The sequence below is a fragment of the Podarcis gaigeae genome, assembly GCF_964106915.1.
Source record: "Podarcis gaigeae genome assembly, chromosome: 4".
Lineage (NCBI taxonomy): Eukaryota > Metazoa > Chordata > Lepidosauria > Squamata > Lacertidae > Podarcis > Podarcis gaigeae.
In genome coordinates, this window is record NC_139677.1 from 38,663,187 (window position 1) to 38,675,047 (window position 11,861).

The 11,861-nt window shown below is 42.1% G+C and overlaps 1 long non-coding RNA gene across 1 annotated transcript in view; it reads right to left on the reverse strand.

Moving 5' to 3' along the window:
* The window catches only part of LOC310842603, an 852,366-nt gene extending 840,505 nt beyond the window's left edge, over nucleotides 1–11,861 (reverse strand). The window contains exon 1 of the long non-coding RNA XR_014563264.1: nucleotides 11,804–11,861. This is a non-coding gene — a long non-coding RNA (uncharacterized lncRNA). The remainder of the gene's footprint in view (nucleotides 1–11,803) is intronic.

Genomic DNA, 11,861 nt, shown 5'->3' on the forward strand with positions numbered 1-11,861 from the left:
ATTACTTGCCTTGCCCCGGGTGCTGACAACCCACGCTACACCACTGGCAGAAGTATACCCTTATGCTCATAGAACTCAGGAGTCTTGGCCATAATGGCTAAAAATAGAACCTCTTTGTATATTCATTTATTTAGATGAATTATATACCATCCTGTGAAATAACTGCAGGGCGGTTTACAACAAAGGCATCTAACATAAAAATAAGACAATAAAATAACAACACAATGACTCAAACACAATAGCAATTATTTCCTAATAGTTGTACTAGCAACCAATCCAATTATCTCATCACGTCTCTGCTCCTTCAAATCTCGTAAGGAAAGGTGCATCTTAACCAGAAGCCTAAAACTATAGAGAGATGGAACCGGACACTTGTCAGCGGGGAAAGATTTCCTCATGTAAGGTGCTACCACTGGAAAGGCACTGTGCAAGTAACATGGGCTGCCACCATAATCACCTGATTTGTAGTTTCTCAGAGGCTACTGAATGGCTACTACTGGAATCGCAATGCTGAACTAAAAGATGAGACCAAATAAGTTTCTCAGTTCATAAGTTTAAGGGTCCCTAGATAGTGTGGCTGAGGGCTCCTAGAGCCAGTGGGTGACCTTCTTTGTGTGCAAAACATGAGGTCCACTTTCATAAGTGCCCTGGACTTAGTCTCATTGCTGAGCCACAATGTGCAGAGCTCAGTGGAGTGGGAGGCCAGCCAACCAGTCTCTGATGTGTATTTGCCTGGAGGCAGGGTATGCATCTGAAGTCAGGTCCAGTCCTAGGGTCAGGCGAACAGCAATCCATGTGGTCAGATGGTCCAAGGGTCAGAGAATCCAATGATCATAGGGTCAAGATGAGTAGGAAGCAGCAAGGTAGCGCCAGGAACTACAAGCCTTGTTACTTGGCTACTGCTAGAAGCTCTCTTCTTGAGGAGGCTGGAGCCCGCTGGTTCTCATCAGCTCCTTCTCCTCTGTGTCCTTGAAGGCTGAACAGCTGCAGACTGAGTCACTCCACCTTCTTCCCCTTCAGGATGCTGTTCAGCAGGTGAAGCTGACTCCTGGCCCATGATAGGCAGCAGAAATCTCCACCACTGTTGTTCTCCCATGAAGGGAAACACTGACTTTAGTGGACCCTGAAATGCGACAATTCTAGAGGAGGCCACGGAGCCAGAGAATCCTGCACCTCTTTGTTCCTCCACATTCCAAAGAAATAAAAGGCCAGTCCCAAACCCAGTGCACCTTAAACGACCTTGGCAAAAAAGTGAAGCGGGGACTAAAAGCCAGCAGACTATAGGAAGTGGCAATTTCTCTACCACATAATCTATGTTCCAGGACCTGTGGATTGCTCTGTCCATTAACTGCATTGAGTCCCGACTGTAATAAATTATCAGTACATTAGACATGACTAATTTATTTCAAGGGGACCGAAGTGTGACTAATTTCTGGATCCAGCCCAGTGTTTTATGTGCTACCATACAGCCTAACATGATAGACTATGGCTGTGTACACACAATGCATTAATTATTCAGTTATTATTATTTCTTATTATTAATAATAAAGTTCATACCCCTCCCTTTCTTATAATGGAGCCTAGGATGATATATAAATAGCACATTTAAAGAAAAATCCTGGGAACTATAGTTTACCTCTCACAGAGCTACAGTTTCTAAGATTATTTGAGGGAAGTCACACATGGGATGCTAACAGCTTGTTTACCACTGAAACCTGCTTCTGGTGAATAATGAAAATGAGGACCTGCATTTCTTGTTCATGAAACATTTTTTCCCCTTCCATAAAGTTAAAATTATGTGTTAGCTCAGCCTTGCCGTATTCTGATGCAGTGTTCCCTCCATCTCCATTTAATCTACAAATATAAAATAAAATGGTAGGACAATAAAAACAGAAGAGCAGAATCTCTAATTATGGTACCCAAGTATGTCAACAGTGCATAGGACATAAAAACTACAGAGCTAAACAGAAGTAGGTGTACATAAGCCCACATCTGGTACATAAAAGGAATATAGTTGTGGGAAGTCCAGATAAATGAGGTGTTACTTTATTTACAAATGCAAGGCATTGCAGAATAGTCAAGTGGCCAAACAGTCCCTTAATGCTGTAATGACACCTGCATAGGCACTTCTAAAGAGCTCAATCTTCAGTTGCATTCTTCTTTAGAGTATAGATTTATAGAACAGTAGAGTTGGAAGGGACCCCAAGGATCATCCAGTCCAGCAGTTCTCAACCCGTGGGTCTCCAGATGTTGTTGGACTACAACTCCCATCATCCCTGAGCTCTGGCCTTGCTAGCTAGGAGTGATGGGAGTTGTAGTTCAACAACATCTGGGGACCCACAGGTTGAGAAAGGCTGATCTAGTCCAACATCCCATCCATGCTGCCAGCAGTGCTACAGAGCCATAGTGTGAGGGAAGGACTGAAATAGCATTCCCATCTTCGATCTCCTTGAATTATTTCCATTTGATCTCCGATATTTTCTGGATCCATGCCGGTGATAACAGAATACTAAGCTGTAAAGTGGAAGTGTCCCCCAGGACCTTGCTGCTTCCCAGTACCATCTCCTTTTGAGAACCTGGTGTCTCTAAACTGTGGCGGACTTTGGGCTCTCCAATTCCAGGGGTGCCCCGTGTGAAGGCAAAACTTGGCGCCCCACCACCTCTTGCCTTCCATTCTACATCATTGTTGTAGCGCCCCCTGTGGCACTTTCTCAACTCAGCACCCACTATGGGTGAATTGGTTGCACTCCCCTAAATGTGCCTCTGCTCCAAGTTAGGAAATTCCTGTAGATTCCAAGGTCTGAAAACATGTTGCAACTCTTGGCCAGATTGATAAAATTGCCCCTCTTGCAGGGATGGCAGCTTATGGGTTCAATTATGCCTATGGTTAGATACTGCAAGTCAAGGTCCACTTCTCCCTGCAACTTCCTTGTATTCAAGCCTCCGTCCACAGGCAACTGTCACTTGGAGCAGGAGTAAATGTGGGGTGGAGCAGAACATTGCTGTGGTTTCCCGCAGTGGTGCCTAGGGCACCACTGCACACTTGCCATGGCCACAGAATGGGAAGGAGATGGTGACATGCCTCTTTGCTATGTGAACCTCCTCCTGTAATAATAATAATAATTTATTATTTATACCCCGCCCATCTGGCTGAGTTTCCCCAGCCACTCTGGGCGGCTCCCAATCAGTGTTAAAAACAGTACAGCATTACATATTAAAAACTTCCCTGAACAGAGCTGCCTTAAGATGTCTTCTGAACGTCAGGTAATTCTTTATCTCTTTGACATCTGATGGAAGGGCGTTCCACAGGGCGGGCGCCACTACCGAGAAGGCCCTCTTTCTGGTTCCCTGTAGCCTCACTTCTCGCAATGAGGGAACCGCCAGAAGGCCCTCGGCGCTGGATCTCAGTGTCCGGGCTGAACGATGGGGGTGGAGACGCTCCTTCAGGTATACAGGACCGAGGCCGTTTAGGGCTTTAAAGGTCAGCACCAACACTTTGAATCGTGCTCGGAAACGTACTGGGAGCCAATGCAGATCTCTCAGAACCGGTGTTATGTGGTCCCGGCGGCCACTCCCAGTCACCAGTCTAGCTGCCGCATTCTGGATTAATTGCAGTTTCCGGGTCACCTTCAAAGGTAGCCCCACGTAGAGCGCGTTGCAGTAGTCCAAGCGTGAGATAACTAGAGCATGCACCACTCTGGCGAGACAGTCCGCGGGGAGGTAGGGTCTTAGCCTGCGTACCAGGTGAGCTGGTAGACAGCTGCCCTGGACACAGAGTTAACCTGCGCCTCCATGGACAGGTGTGAGTCCAAAATGACTCCCAGGCTGCGCACCTGGTCCTTCAGGGGCACAGTTACCCCATTCAGGACCAGGGAATCCTCCACACCTGCCCGCCTCCTGTCCCCCAAAAACAGTACTTCTGTCTTGTCAGGATTCAACCTCAATCTGTTAGCCGCCATCCAACCTCCAACCGCCTCCAGGCACTCACACAGGACCTTCACCGCCTTCACTGGTTCTGATTTAAAGGAGAGGTAGAGCTGGGTGTCATGGTCTTCTTGTGTGGAATATTAGAACTGTAGGACAATCATACTGAGTGTGCATGCTGCAATCTGTTGCCAAAATCATTTTTCATATTGCCCAGCCAGAAGAAAACAACACAGTGCCAAATCTGAAATGAAAAAGGGCCACTGCTGTTTCCATTACTATAGCAACAACACTGTAGTTTAAATACAGTTAGGCTGTGGAGAAAACCAACGCACTCAGCCTTTTTCTCTATATCTGATGTATCACTTTTGTTGTTGTTTAGTCATGTCCGACTCTTCGTGACCCCATGGACCAGAGCACTCCAGGCACTCCTGTCTTCCACTGCCTCCCGCAGTTTGGTCACTCATGTTCATAGCTTTGAGAACACTGTCCAACCATCTCGTCCTCTGTCGTCCCCTTCTCCTTGTGCCCTCCATCTTTCCCAACATCAGGGTCTTTTCCAGGGAGTCTTCTCTTCTCATGAGGTGGCCAAAGTATTGGAGTCTCAGCTTCAGGATCTGTCCTTCCAGTGAGCACTCAGGACTGATTTCCTTAAGAATGGATAGGTTTGATCTTCTTGCAGTCCATGGGACTCTCAAGAGTCTCCTCCAGCACCATAATTCAAAAGCATCAATTCTTCAGCGATCAGCCTTCTTGATGGTCCAGCTCTCACTTCCATACATCACTACTGGAAAAACCATAGCTTTAACTATACGGATCTTTCTCGGCAAGGTGATAATAATAATAATAATAATAATAATAATAATAATAATAATAATAATTTATTTGTACCCCGCCCATCTGGCTGGGTCTCCCCAGCCACTCTGGGCAGCTTCCAACAAAGATGAAAGATACACTAAAATGTCACATATTAAAAACTTCCCTGAACAGGGCTGCATTCAGATGACTTCTGAATGTCAGGTAGATGTTTATCGCTTTGACATCTGATGGGAGGGCGTTCCACAGGGCGGGCGCCACTACCGAGAAGGCCCTCTGCCTGGTTCCCTGTAACTTGGCCTCTCACAGTGAGGGAACCGCCAGAAGGCCCTCGGAGCTGGACCTCAGTGTCCGGGCAGAACGATGGAGGAGGAGACGCTCCTTCAGATATACTGGACTGAGGCCGTTTAGGGCTTTAAAGGTCAGCACCAAGACTTTGAATTGTGCTCGGAAACGTACTGGGAGCCAATGTAGGTCTTTCAAGACCGGTGTTATATGGTCTCGGCGGCCGCTCCCAGTCACCAGTCTAGCTGCCGCATTCTGGATTAGTTGTAGTTTCCGGGTCACCTTCAAAGGTAGCCCCACGTAGAGCGCATTGCAGTAGTCCAAGCGGGAGATAACCAGAGCATGTCTCTGCTTTTTAAGATGCTGTCTAGCTTTGTCATTGCTTTTCTCCCAAGAAGCAGGTGTCTCTTAATTTTGTGACTGCTGTCACCACCTGCAGTGATCATGGAGCCCAAGAAAGTAAAATCTCTCACTGCCTCCATTTCTTCTTAGGTTCCCCTTTAAACCTTGTGACCTATTCTGCATGTTGCTGAAATGTGCACATCAAATTCATTGATTTGTGTGCTAGTCATTTCTGAAGCAGTGGCTCATGATGAGATAACACCTGTCTTGTATCTGAATAGTTTTAATGTTTTATTTAACTATAGTAATGCAAAAGTGCTTTCCCCTTTATGCAGATTTCACACATCACTAAATGTAGTGATTGTGCAAGCAAGTAATGGATTATCTCTCATAAGGAAACAGTTGTAGCTCAGTGGTAGAACATTTGCATTGCATGCAGAAGGTCCCAGTTTCAACCCCTAACATCTCCAGAGAGATGCCCCATGCCTGAAACCCCAGAGATCCACTCCTAGTAAGTATAGACTGTATTTGGCTAAATAGACCAATGAGGGCTAAATCCAACCAAAGTTAACCTCTTTTAAAGTTTTGTTGGTTTCAATGGGAGAAATATAAATGTGTGCCTAACTCTTCAAAGTAAATAAACAGCACCTGAACCATCTGAATTGTGCTCTGTATTTCATTTCTACATTGGCAGTTGTCTTCATGACTGAGCAGAATATGACATCAATTGCAAACATCACCATAGTTAAAAAGTACCACTGCTGGCTGCAGAATCTATTATTAAAAGAATACTCAAAGTATCAGATATGATACAGAAACAGCCAAACAAATTTTTCTCAGTGCCTCAGATATTATACATTCCTGTCTGTTTCATGCATTTTGAACTTTGCTTTAGAGTCTAAAGGATTGCCTACCCAATTTCTGGCATTTTTGCTTTGGGAAACAACATTTCTCAAGGAATCTTTTTACTGTCTTCATCCGCCATTGATGGTGGATGTTAATAGTAACAGAAGTAGCAGCTAACATTTTAGAGCCTCTATTTTGTAGCGTAAGCATCCCTGCTGATCTGCTTTTGGAGCAAAGAGGCCTCCCTTACCCGTAAAAAATCATCCCCCATTTTCAGCTGTCAAAACAGAGTGAGCTAATGGGCCACTCTGATAAAGCAGAGGAAGAATGGTCCCCTTTTCACATTTATTTTTATTTCTTCTACTCTTCCTTGGCCTTTTACAGGCAATAAAACACATAACAAACCTTTTTCTGGAAGTGCAAGAAGTTTTAGAGATTTTATTTGAACCAAAATCCATGCTTTAACAAGAAAGGTGTTACTAAGTTTCCCTTATAGGTCAGGCTTACTGTTCAACTAAACAGATGTTGTGAAGGATTAGTAAAGGTGAACAAAGATGTTTTCTCTTCAATTCTGAAATAGTTTTAAATTTTGCTTGAGGCCGAAGAACCCTAGTATTCTATGGACTGAGAAAAGAAAAGAAGCTATTCTATTTTGGTACCATTTGTCCCACTTTGAGACGTGATCTTCCAGAGTTACATACTTAAAAATCAATAGAGAGAAACTGTTTAAGTGTCACTATCAACATTCAGAAAGAATTAAATACAGATTTTTTTTTAATAAAAAAAATGAGAATGATGGAATGCCCATTGGACTCCACAACAAATTATCATCGGACAGATGTAGAAATCCGGTATCCACCTGGTTCACCAACTGTGGCCATTCCAGAACAGGGACCCCCAAAAACCATGGGCGCGGAAGCCCGTGGACCTGGTGACTCGGCGGGCACCGTTTGCGCCCCCCGACCCGCGAAGGAGCCTTTTTAAGGGCTACGGAGCAGGGGATGGGGAGCAGCGCGGTGCTGTGAGTCTTCTGCTTCCCCTGCCGAGCGAAGCCACATGCCATTCGACGGAGAGCGCTGACTTCTTCTTCTGAAAATTGGGACTAAATTTAAAAACAACAACCCGTGAGTAATTTGGAAATTGGACTAAAAACTTTCTTGGATTCGGTACGAGCAGGGGAGGTGCAAAAAGGAAGTCCGTCTCCCCCCCATTGTATACAATTTAAAGCAAGGATTTGACAACTAAGGTCGAGAGAAGAGCCTTTTCTTTATTGGATAAAAGCTATTAATTGCACGGATTGATAGTATAAGTAATTGTGCTGGAGGATGAGAGCTAATTTTTTGAGTTAAAGTGCCACCCATCCCGGGACCGGGAGTGATCCATGAGAGGAGCCTGCTGAGGAGACATAGAAGATTTTGACAGCTGTCAAGTTAGCTGTCAAAGTCGGAAAAACTTTGTTTCTGATGTTCTTGCTGGTTACATTAGATACAATATAGTTACAAATCGCTGAAAATAAAGAAGAACTGAAACAAATTAACTTGGCTTTTGGGTTGAAAGTGAAAGGAATACTGAATAACTAGAATCCCTCTAGTGGGGGTTCAGGGACATCACAAAAATGGAAATAGGTCGAAAAATACTAGCTGACCTGGATGAGGTTATTTTTCTCGTGAGAAAGTTGCGTAAGTTGCAAGAGCAAGGTCATGTTTTGTCTACAAGTGCCATAACTCTGAAGCCAACAGTAAAGGAATCTACTGAGCTGGAAAAGGACTCAATGTACATAACCCAGGCAGCTGAACAAGAAAAGAAACTTGAGAAAATTGAGGAAGTGGAGAAAGAAATGCATGTTGAACAGGAGGAGCAGGAAGGAGGGGCTGCAATGTTGCAGAAGGCAAAGGAGAGCCGGAGGCCTGTCAAGATGGACATAAAAGAAAATAAGAACTGGATGATAAAAACTGGGTTTGAATTGGAAAATCGGCTATTTGGACTTAAAAGGATTGAGAAACAAGACTTGAGCTCCACCTTTAAATATGGAGTTCTGGCTGGAAGGAACATGGACATCATAGGGATAGTGCCCCTCCGAGACTTGGTGTTTAACATAAAGGACTTTCAAAGAAACCGGCAGAGAGGGACTGAGAGAGACTTAAGGGCCTCAGACGTGAGGTTGCCAGGCTGATAATAGATGGACTAATGGACAATGATTCGGGGATCGAAACCGGGAAAGGGAGGGTGGGGTTTGGAAATCCAAAGGGTCTACAAAAATATTCTGATTTCTTCTATCTTTTTTTCTTTTTGTGTTGTTACTAGTATTAAAATGGGGAATTCGTGGAAGGGAAACTGGGTCGATCTTAGAAAAAGTATTTAAGTATAATGATTGATGTATATAAGCTAAAAGTTGATATACAAATTGAATTTAATATAACAACAAATTAAGGTTAAAAATTTAGGGATAAGAACTTGTTGAACAAATTTTTGGACATGGAATACAAGAAGGGGAGGCGTGGGGAAGTTGTGGAAAAATGGTATTGAAAATATGGATTGTAAATGTTGAATTTTTCTTTTTTTCTGTTTTACTTTTTTGTACTACTGGAAATTCTAATAAATATCATGTAAAAAAAAACAAAAACAGAACAGGGATAGCCTAACTGCTGTGGTATAGATGTTGATAACTTAAAAGCTAGACTGTTGTGATGTGCTCTATCTGGGACTGCCCTTTAAACACCTGCTGAAAACATTTCTTTTCTGCCAATGCAGGAAACCTGCATTCTGCCAGGCTAGGTATGGCAATTAAGAATACACCTTTCCACAATAGTTTACCGATGTCTGGTTTTAACTTCTTTAATGTAAGGTTTAAAGTTCTATTGTTGTGATACATTTCTATAAATAGCAACATGAAAATATTTCTTATACCTAAATAAAGTCTATTGAACATTCTTTCACAGACATTCTACGGACATTTGGGTAAGATTTCTTCCTTTTATTTTAACAAGGAAAGAAGAGTGAAAAGCACATGTATGTGCAAAGACAAAACAGAATCCCAGATTTGTGATTTGCTTAGATTTTGAAGGCAGAATTAGATATGACATCTACACACAGCTGGTGATGAAAACATAAGCTGTGTCTCCCCAATCATTTTCTCTAATACAAATTATCCTTGTTTGTGTGCTTCTCCAGCCCATTTTAAATCATTGGCTACTAACAGAATGTGGCACAGCACACAATGTTATGACATCTGAACATGAGTATGTGTACCAGACATTATGGAAGAATGGGGAAACCAAACACACAGCTGCTATTTTTGGTGCCAGATGCTTGTATACCATCATGTTTAGTTCCAGCCTACAGTGCTTTCAAGATCACAGTTTAATTTTAATTTGCTGAACTTCTGACAAAGACTACTTAAACAACACAAAAAACTTATCTATTCATATGCATCTGAATATCATCCACTGCTCTCCCTCTGCTGTTTGTCGCTGACTGAATGATATACATCAGAAAATTAAATTGCCAAAGCACTTGATATAAGAAGCACTGTAATGTAGACACAAATCATAAAGATGTTTACCCTGGAGAAATTGTGTCCTAGAATGCACTTGAAAGTTATATGCAAGCTGACCCATAGAGTGAAATCTCTTTAAACATTGCCCTGGGCAATGGCATGACCTTAAAGCATATTACAGCTCCAATAACTTGCTTTGCATTTTATGGAACTGCTTGGAAGAAATAATGCTCTTGGAAGAAATAATGCTAAAACAAAGGATGCAGTCTAGATTATAACAAGCACAACACTAACAATGAGAAATAGGAGAGGAATTTTGTTTGGTTCACATTTTAATTTGAAACATCCTAATTCACACTTTCTAAAACAATATGTAAACTGGCACACAGCTATCCTTTGAAATTCACTTTTCTCTGAATTTGTGGTGCTGTTCTCCAAATAATGTGTACCAAAAAAATGTGTATATTAGGGGAAAGTCTACATTAAAACTGAATACTTTGGTGAAAATAACAATCAAAAATGCATATTTGGGGAGTTAGAAAAATGTGTATGTTGGTGACCACACTCCTACTATGGGCATAGACATTGCCACTTGAGTCAAAGTGTACATGTATCATAAACTATCACAGAACGGATTTACTGGGAAAATCCATAATCAAATTCTGTAGAATCCCTTCCAAAGTAGTTTAGAATCTAAAAAAGAAGTCAAAACAGAAATAGAAAATAAAGACAAAGAACAAAACTCTGCAATTGATGGAACACTTATACAGTATTGAGTTTGGGAAGTGGAGTGCATCAACCACAACATTATATTTAGATTCTCCCATTGTTGCTGGGAAATGTTTAAAAACACTTTAGCACATACAAAGAAGAGAAAGGCATCCTATTGAGTATAAGCCAATTTGATCAGCAGTAAATAGAAAGGTATTATTAATAAAGTGAAGAGGTCTGCATGCTCAGGGACAGATGAGATTTTATTTGTGTAACCATTGTGAGAAACTCCTGGGAGAACAATGAAGAGGTCCTCAGAAGGCCTTGTTTACGGACTATCACCATACCATAGAAAGAGAAAAAAGTTATGTCAGATGGGAAAAAAGAAGCTTTTGGAACTTCAGAATACAGGAAGATTTGGGTTTATTAACAAGCAAGAATCATGAGCCAATTAGGATCTTGATGGAATTCTGTTCTTCAACAGAAAATGAACAAGTAAAGAAAAACAATGATGTGCTTCTCAAAAATAACATGCTACATAAAGGAAGGCACAGATCTGATAAATATGGATGTACTCAAAACTGGAAGGAATAGCAGTATTTTTCTCACACACTCCAGAAGTAGAAACATAAAAACACTTGGTTATGCACAGCATAAGCTGATGCCAATGGAAATTTGAGCATTTCAAAAAGGACTTTTGCTTCCATCTGTGGAATATACTTCTCTGTTCCTCTGCTCTGACAAGATATTACAGAGAAGAGAACCACTGGCATGATTTATGTATTTGGAGGGCATGCTTATTTTAGAAAATAAAAAGAAACAACAAGAAGCCTGGTTTCCACAGTAAATTGAGATAGGGAAACAACCATATTGGATGAACACCTCAGGGAAATGATTGAGCTATCTGAATTTTAGTCAAGGAGGAAATAAGGGGAAAGTTGGGGCTTTTAAGGAAGGTTACAGCTGCACTGTGAACAAACCTCTGTAAAGTATACAATAACAACTATATGAACCATTTCAAAATGAGGCATAAAGACTTATTATCTGAACCTTCTCAGAAACAGTCATGTTGGGTTTTGAGTGTGATTACTTCATCCTCTCTTCTTATTTAAAACAATAGCATCTACTGGTAGCACCTGTGTCGATCACACAGGGTCCCCGGATGTTTCACCGTCTATTGATCCCTGTGCCACCACCCAGGCCCTACCTGGTACAATACTGAGTCTAGTCAGGGTTAAATTGGAACATAAACTTCTGTTTATTTATTGCAGTTTAACAAGCGTGTGGTTTCATAAACGGTATCAGTCAATTACAATCATAGGGTGCCTATCCAGACCTATAACTTCCTGCTCTCACTCACTAAACCACCTCTCAGATATTTACTTGTCTTCCTTGCCCCAAACTGTTCCTGACTCAGCTTATTTCGCTACACTAACTCAAC